Here is an 8,465-nt window from a genome sequence, read left to right as displayed (position 1 = left end):
TTGTAGTAGTTATATTCTTGTACATAGGGGCAGTATTATAGTAGTTATATTCTTGTACATAGAGGACAGTATTGTAGTAGTTATATTCTTGTACATAGGGGGCAGTATTATAGTAGTTATATTCTTGTACATAGGAGGCAGTATTGTAGTAGTTATATTCTTGTACATAGGGGGCAGTATTGTAGTAGTTATATTCTTGTACATAGGGGGCAGTATTGTAGTAGTTATATTCTTGTACATAGGGGGCAGTATTGTAGTAGTTATATTCTTGTACATAGGGGCAGTATTGTAGTAGTTATATTCTTGTACATAGGGGGCAGTATTATAGTAGTTAATTCCTGTACATAGGGGCAGTATTGTAGTAGTTATATTCTTGTACATAGGGGGCAGTATTGTAGTAGTTATATTCTTGTACATAGGGGGCAGTATTGTAGTAGTTATATTCTTGTACATAGGGGGCAGTATTGTAGTAGTTATATTCTTGTACATAGGGGGCAGTATTATAGTAGTTATATTCTTGTACATAGGGGCAGTATTGTAGTAGTTATATTCTTGTACATAGGGGGCAGTATTATAGTAGTTACATTCTTGTACATAGGAGGCAGGATTATAGTACTTATATTCCTGTACATAGGGGGCAGTATTATAGTAGTTATATTCTTGTACATAGGGGCAGTATTATAGTAGTTATATTCTTGTACAAAGGGAACAGTATTATAGTAGTTATATTCTTGTACATAGGGGGCCAGAATTATAGTAATTATATTCCTGTACATAGGGGCAGTATTATAGTAGTTATATTCCTGTACATAGGGAACAGTATTATAGTAGTTATATTCTTGTACATAGGGGCAGTATTATAGTAGTTATATTCTTGTACAAAGGGAACAGTATTATAGTAGTTATATTCTTGTACATAGGGGCAGTATTATAGCAGTTATATTCTTGTACAAAGGGAACAGTATTATAGTAGATATATTCTTGTATATAGGGGGGCAGTATTATAGTAGTTATATTCTTGTACATAGGGGGCAGTATTATAGTAGTTATATTCTTGTACATAGGGAACAGTATTATAGTAGTTATATTCTTGTACATAGGGGCAGTATTGTAGTAGTTATATTCTTGTACATAGGGGGCAGTATTATAGTAGTGATATTCCTGTACATAGGGGGCAGTATTATAGTAGTTATATTCTTGTACATAGGGAACAGTATTATAGTAGTTATATTCTTGTACATAGGGGCAGTATTATAGTAGTTATATTCCTGTACATAGGGGGCAGTATTATAGTAGTTATATTCCTGTACATAGGGGGCAGTATTATAGTAGTTATATTCTTGTACATAGGAGGCAGTATTGTAGTAGTTATATTCTTGTACATAGGGGGCAGTATTGTAGTAGTTATATTCTTGTACATAGGGGGCAGTATTGTAGTAGTTATATTCTTGTACATAGGGGGCAGTATTGTAGTAGTTATATTCTTGTACATAGGGGGCAGTATTATAGTAGTTATATTCTTGTACATAGGGGCAGTATTGTAGTAGTTATATTCCTGTACATAGGGAACAGTATTATAGTAGTTATATTCTTGTACATAGGGGGCAGTATTATAGTAGTTATATTCTTGTACATAGGGGCAGTATTGTAGTAGTTATATTCCTGTACATAGGGAACAGTATTATAGTAGTTATATTCTTGTACATAGGGGGCAGTATTATAGTAATTATATTCCTGTACATAGGGGCAGTATTATAGTAGTTATATTCCTGTACATAGGGAACAGTATTATAGTAGTTATATTCTTGTACATAGGGGCAGTATTATAGTAGTTATATTCTTGTACAAAGGGAACAGTATTATAGTAGTTATATTCTTGTACATAGGGGGCAGTATTATAGTAGTTATATTCTTGTACATAGGGGGCAGTATTATAGTAGTTATATTCTTGTACATAGGGGGCAGTATTGTAGTAGTTATATTCTTGTACATAGGGGGCAGTATTATAGTAGTGATATTCCTGTACATTGGGGGCAGTATTATAGTAGTTATATTCTTGTACAAAGGGAACAGTATTATAGTAGTTATATTCTTGTACATAGGGGCAGTATTATAGTAGTTATATTCTTGTACATAGGGGGCAGTATTATAGTAGTTATATTCTTGTACATAGGGAACAGTATTATAGTAGTTATATTCTTGTACATAGGGGCAGTATTATAGTAGTTATATTCTTGTACATAGGGGGCAGTATTATAGTAGTTATATTCTTGTACATAGGGGACAGTATTATAGTAGTTATATTCTTGTACATAGGGGCAGTATTATAGTAGTTATATTCTTGTACAAAGGGAAAAGTATTATAGTAGATATATTCTTGTATATAGGGGGGCAGTATTATAGTAGTTATATTCTTGTACATAGGGGGCAGTATTATAATAGTTATATTCTTGTACATAAGGAACAGTATTATAGTAGTTATATTCTTGTACATAGGGGGCAGTATTGTAGTAGTTATATTCTTGTACATAGGGGGCAGTATTATAGTAGTTATATTCCTGTACATAGGGGGCAGTATTATAGTAGTTATATTCCTGTACATAGGGGGCAGTATTATAGTAGTTATATTCTTGTACATAGGGAACAGTATTATAGTAGTTATATTCTTGTACATAGGGGGCAGTATTATAGTAGTTATATTCCTGTACATAGGGGGCAGTATTATAGTAGTTATATTCCTGTACATAGGGGGCAGTATTATAGTAGTTATATTCTTGTACATAGGGGCAGTATTATAGTAGTTATATTCTTGTACATAGGGAACAGTATTATAGTAGTTATATTCTTGTACATAGGGGCAGTATTATAGTAGTTATATTCCTGTACATAGGGGGCAGTATTATAGTAGTTATATTCCTGTACATAGGGGGCAGTATTATAGTAGTTATATTCTTGTACATAGGAGGCAGTATTGTAGTAGTTATATTCTTGTACATAGGGGGCAGTATTGTAGTAGTTATATTCTTGTACATAGGGGGCAGTATTGTAGTAGTTATATTCTTGTACATAGGGGGCAGTATTGTAGTAGTTATATTCTTGTACATAGGGGGCAGTATTATAGTAGTTATATTCTTGTACATAGGGGCAGTATTGTAGTAGTTATATTCCTGTACATAGGGAACAGTATTATAGTAGTTATATTCTTGTACATAGGGGGCAGTATTATAGTAGTTATATTCTTGTACATAGGGGCAGTATTGTAGTAGTTATATTCCTGTACATAGGGAACAGTATTATAGTAGTTATATTCTTGTACATAGGGGGCAGTATTATAGTAATTATATTCCTGTACATAGGGGCAGTATTATAGTAGTTATATTCCTGTACATAGGGAACAGTATTATAGTAGTTATATTCTTGTACATAGGGGCAGTATTATAGTAGTTATATTCTTGTACAAAGGGAACAGTATTATAGTAGTTATATTCTTGTACATAGGGGGCAGTATTATAGTAGTTATATTCTTGTACATAGGGGGCAGTATTATAGTAGTTATATTCTTGTACATAGGGGGCAGTATTGTAGTAGTTATATTCTTGTACATAGGGGGCAGTATTGTAGTAGTTATATTCTTGTACATAGGGGGCAGTATTGTAGTAGTTATATTCTTGTACATAGGGGGCAGTATTATAGTAGTGATATTCCTGTACATTGGGGGCAGTATTATAGTAGTTATATTCTTGTACATAGGGGCAGTATTATAGTAGTTATATTCTTGTGCATAGGGGGCAGTATTATAGTAGTTATATTCTTGTACATAGGGAACAGTATTATAGTAGTTATATTCTTGTACATAGGGGCAGTATTATAGTAGTTATATTCTTGTACAAAGGGAAAAGTATTATAGTAGATATATTCTTGTATACAGGGGGGCAGTATTATAGTAGTTATATTCTTGTACATAGGGGGCAGTATTATAATAGTTATATTCTTGTACATAGGGAACAGTATTATAGTAGTTATATTCTTGTACATAGGGGGCAGTATTGTAGTAGTTATATTCTTGTACATAGGGGGCAGTATTATAGTAGTTATATTCCTGCACATAGGGGGCAGTATTATAGTAGTTATATTCCTGTACATAGGGGGCAGTATTATGGTAGTTATATTCCTGTACATAGGGGGCAGTATTGTAGTAGTTATATTCTTGTACATAGGGAACAGTATTATAGTAGTTATATTCTTGTACATAGGGGGCAGTATTATAGTAGTTATATTCCTGTACATAGGGGGCAGTATTATAGTAGTTATATTCCTGTACATAGAGGGCAGTATTGTAGTAGTTATATTCTTGTACATAGGGGGCAGTATTATAGTAGTTATATTCTTGTACATAGGGGCAGTATTGTAGTAGTTATATTCTTGTACATATGGGGCAGTATTGTAGTAGTTGTATTCTTGTACATAGGGGGCCAGTATTATAGTAGTTATATTCCTGTACATAGGGGGCAGTATTATGGTAGTTATATTCCTGTACATAGGGGGCAGTATTGTAGTAGTTATATTCTTGTACATAGGGAACAGTATTATAGTAGTTATATTCTTGTACATAGGGGGCAGTATTATAGTAGTTATATTCCTGTACATAGGGGGCAGTATTATAGTAGTTATATTCCTGTACATAGAGGGCAGTATTGTAGTAGTTATATTCTTGTACATAGGGGGCAGTATTATAGTAGTTATATTCTTGTACATAGGGGCAGTATTGTAGTAGTTATATTCTTGTACATAGGGGGCAGTATTATAGTAGTTACATTCTTGTACATAGGAGGCAGGATTATAGTACTTATATTCCTGTACATAGAGGGCAGTATTGTAGTAGTTATATTCTTGTACATAGGGGGCAGTATTATAGTAGTTATATTCTTGTACATAGGGGCAGTATTGTAGTAGTTATATTCTTGTACATAGGGGGCAGTATTATAGTAGTTACATTTTTGTACATAGGAGGCAGTATTATAGTACTTATATTCCTGTACATAGGGGGCAGTATTATAGTAGTTATATTCTTGTACATAGGGGCAGTATTATAGTAGTTATATTCTTGTACAAAGGGAACAGTATTATAGTAGTTATATTCTTGTACATAGGGGGCCAGTATTATAGTAATTATATTCCTGTACATAGGGGCAGTATTATAGTAGTTATATTCCTGTACATAGGGAACAGTATTATAGTAGTTATATTCTTGTACATAGGGGCAGTATTATAGTAGTTATATTCTTGTACAAAGGGAACAGTATTATAGTAGTTATATTCTTGTACATAGGGGCAGTATTATAGCAGTTATATTCTTGTACAAAGGGAACAGTATTATAGTAGATATATTCTTGTATATAGGGGGGCAGTATTATAGTAGTTATATTCTTGTACATAGGGGGCAGTATTATAGTAGTTATATTCTTGTACATAGGGAACAGTATTATAGTAGTTATATTCTTGTACATAGGGGGCAGTATTGTAGTAGTTATATTCTTGTACATAGGGGGCAGTATTATAGTAGTGATATTCCTGTACATAGGGGGCAGTATTATAGTAGTTATATTCTTGTACATAGGGAACAGTATTATAGTAGTTATATTCTTGTACATAGGGGGCAGTATTATAGTAGTTATATTCCTGTACATAGGGGGCAGTATTATAGTAGTTATATTCCTGTACATAGGGGCAGTATTATAGTAGTTATATTCTTGTACATAGGGAACAGTATTGTAGTAGTTATATTCTTGTACATAGGGAACAGTATTTTAGTAGTTATATTCTTGTACATAGGGAACAGTATTATAGTAGTTATATTCTTGTACATAGGGGGCAGTATTGTAGTAGTTATATTCTTGTACATAGGGGGCAGTATTATAGTAGTGATATTCCTGTACATAGGGGGCAGTATTATAGTAGTTATATTCTTGTACATAGGGAACAGTATTATAGTAGTTATATTCTTGTACATAGGGGGCAGTATTATAGTAGTTATATTCTTGTACATAGGGGGCAGTATTATAGTAGTTATATTCCTGTACATAGGGGGCAGTATTATAGTAGTTATATTCTTGTACATAGGTGGCAGTATTATAGTAGTTATATTCTTGTACATAGGGAACAGTATTATAGTAGTTATATTCTTGTACAGAGGGGGTGTTAGGATCAGTGGATCCTCTGGACCACCGCGGGAGATGTAACTGGCCAACACCCGGAACCGGAGCCTAGCGGCACCTGGTATTCACCAGAGCCCGCCGCAAAGCGGGTTGGACTTGCTGCGGCAGGATACCACTAGGTCGTTCCCAGGTGTGACTAGCCCACGGTGGCAGCCAAGGTCGAGGTACCTTAGCGGATGACAATCTCGTAGACAGGTCCAGGCACAGGGTCAGGGCAGGCGGCAGAGGTGCAACGTGAGGTCCAAGTCCGGGGTCAGCAACAGGAGGTCCAGGCAGGTGGGAACGGAAACACAGCAACACGGAGGAACTTGGGTAACACAGGACACAGGAGCGGGAACACACAGGAATACACGGGAACGCAGGAATACACAGGAACGCAGGAATACACAGGAACGCAGGAATAATCGCTAGGAAGCTTTCTCTAAGGCTATGAGGCACAAAGATCCGGCAGGGGACACAGGAAGAGGCAGGATTCTTAAAGGTGAGGTTCAGCCAGTGCACCAATTAGCGGTGCGCTGGCCCTTTAAATTTTCGGCAGGAGCCGCGCGCGCGTCCCCGCCTCCTAGGCAGTCTGGGGAAGAGCAGGAGCCGGGAGAGGTGAGTTCAGCGACCGGCCTGCAGCGAGGGCAAACGGGGGTGCACGGATGCGCCCGCGATCCGAGACAGGGATCGCGGGAGCACCCGTGACAGTACCCCCCCCCTTCGGCCTCCCTCTCTTCTTGGGCCTGAGAAAACGTTGGAGGAGGCTCTTGTCCAAGATGTTATCCTCTGGCTCCCAAGATCTCTCTTCAGGACCAAATCCCTTCCAGTCTACCAGAAACAACCGCATACCTCTCACTGTCTTAGTATCCAGGATCTCCTTCACCTCGAAGACATCAGTAGAGTCCGCTTGTGGGGCCGGAGGGAGAGGAACTTGTTGGGTGAAGCGGTTTAAGATGACTGGCTTGAGGAGGGAAACGTGGAAGGAGCTGGGTATGCGCATGCTAGGAGGCAGCCGCAATTTGTAGGCTACCGGGTTGATGCGACTGAGGATTTCAAATGGACCCAAGAACCGGGGTCCCAATTTGTAGCCAGGGATCTTCAGTCGGACGTACCTTGAGGATAACCAGACCCTGTCACCAGGAGCTAAGACAGGAAAAGGCCGACGTTTCTTGTCCGCTTGATGCTTGGTCTTGGCAGAGGTTTGGAGCAATGAGGTACGGACTTGTTCCCAGATGGCTTTTAGATCCTGTACCAAGTCCTCCACAGCAGGAACATCTGCAGACACAGGTAACGGAAGAGGAGGCTGTGGGTGCAGTCCGTAATTAATAAAGAAGGGAGCAGAACCAGCAGAAGTGGAGTCCAGGGAATTGTAGTAAAACTCCGCCCATGGTAAAAGAGAAACCCAGTCATCCTGACGAGCGGACACAAAGTGGCGGAGATAGCATCCCAAAGTCTGATTCACCCTCTCTACTTGGCCGTTGGACTGAGGATGATAGGCAGAGGAAAAGTCCAATTTCACTTGCAGCTGATTGCACAGAGATCTCCAGAACTTGGACACGAACTGAACACCTCGATCAGAAACGATGTGCCGGGGAAGGCCATGAAGCCGGAAGATGTGCTGGAAGAAGAGACTGGCAAGACGTGGGGCTGAAGGCAAACCTGGTAGAGGGACAAAATGGGACATCTTAGAGAAGCGGTCTGTTACCACCCAGATAACGGTATTGCCAGATGAGTAATGAAGTAATGAAGTCCATGAAGTCCATAGCCACGTGAGACCACGGGCAGGTAGGCACGGGTAACGGCAACAGAAGACCAGCTGGTTTTTGTCGTGAGGGCTTATTGCGAGCACAAGAGGCACAAGACCGCACAAAATCCCGAACGTCCTTGACCAAATCAGGCCACCAATAGAAACGGGAAATCAGGGCCACAGAGCGCTGCACCCCAGGGTGCCCAGCCACTCGAGAAGAAAGTCCCCAGGTCAGGATCCTCTTTCGAAGTCCAGGTCGTACATAAGTCTTGCCGGGAGGTAATTGCCGAAGGTCCACCGGCGCTGCCAGCACAAGCCGCTCTGGAGGAATGATGCGTCTCGGAGCATAGTCCTCCCCCATAAGCACGTGACAGGGCGTCAGCCTTGATGTTTTTCTCGGCTAGGCGAAAATGGATCTGGAAGTCAAAACGGGAAAAGAATAGGGACCACCGGGCTTGACGTGGGTTCAACCGTTGAGCTGTCTGCAGGTACTGGAGGTTCTTGTGGTCCGTGAAAATGCT

This window comes from Engystomops pustulosus, chromosome 8 (genome assembly GCF_040894005.1).
Source record: "Engystomops pustulosus chromosome 8, aEngPut4.maternal, whole genome shotgun sequence".
Taxonomy (NCBI): Eukaryota; Metazoa; Chordata; class Amphibia; order Anura; family Leptodactylidae; genus Engystomops; species Engystomops pustulosus.
This window is presented reverse-complemented; position numbering follows the sequence as displayed.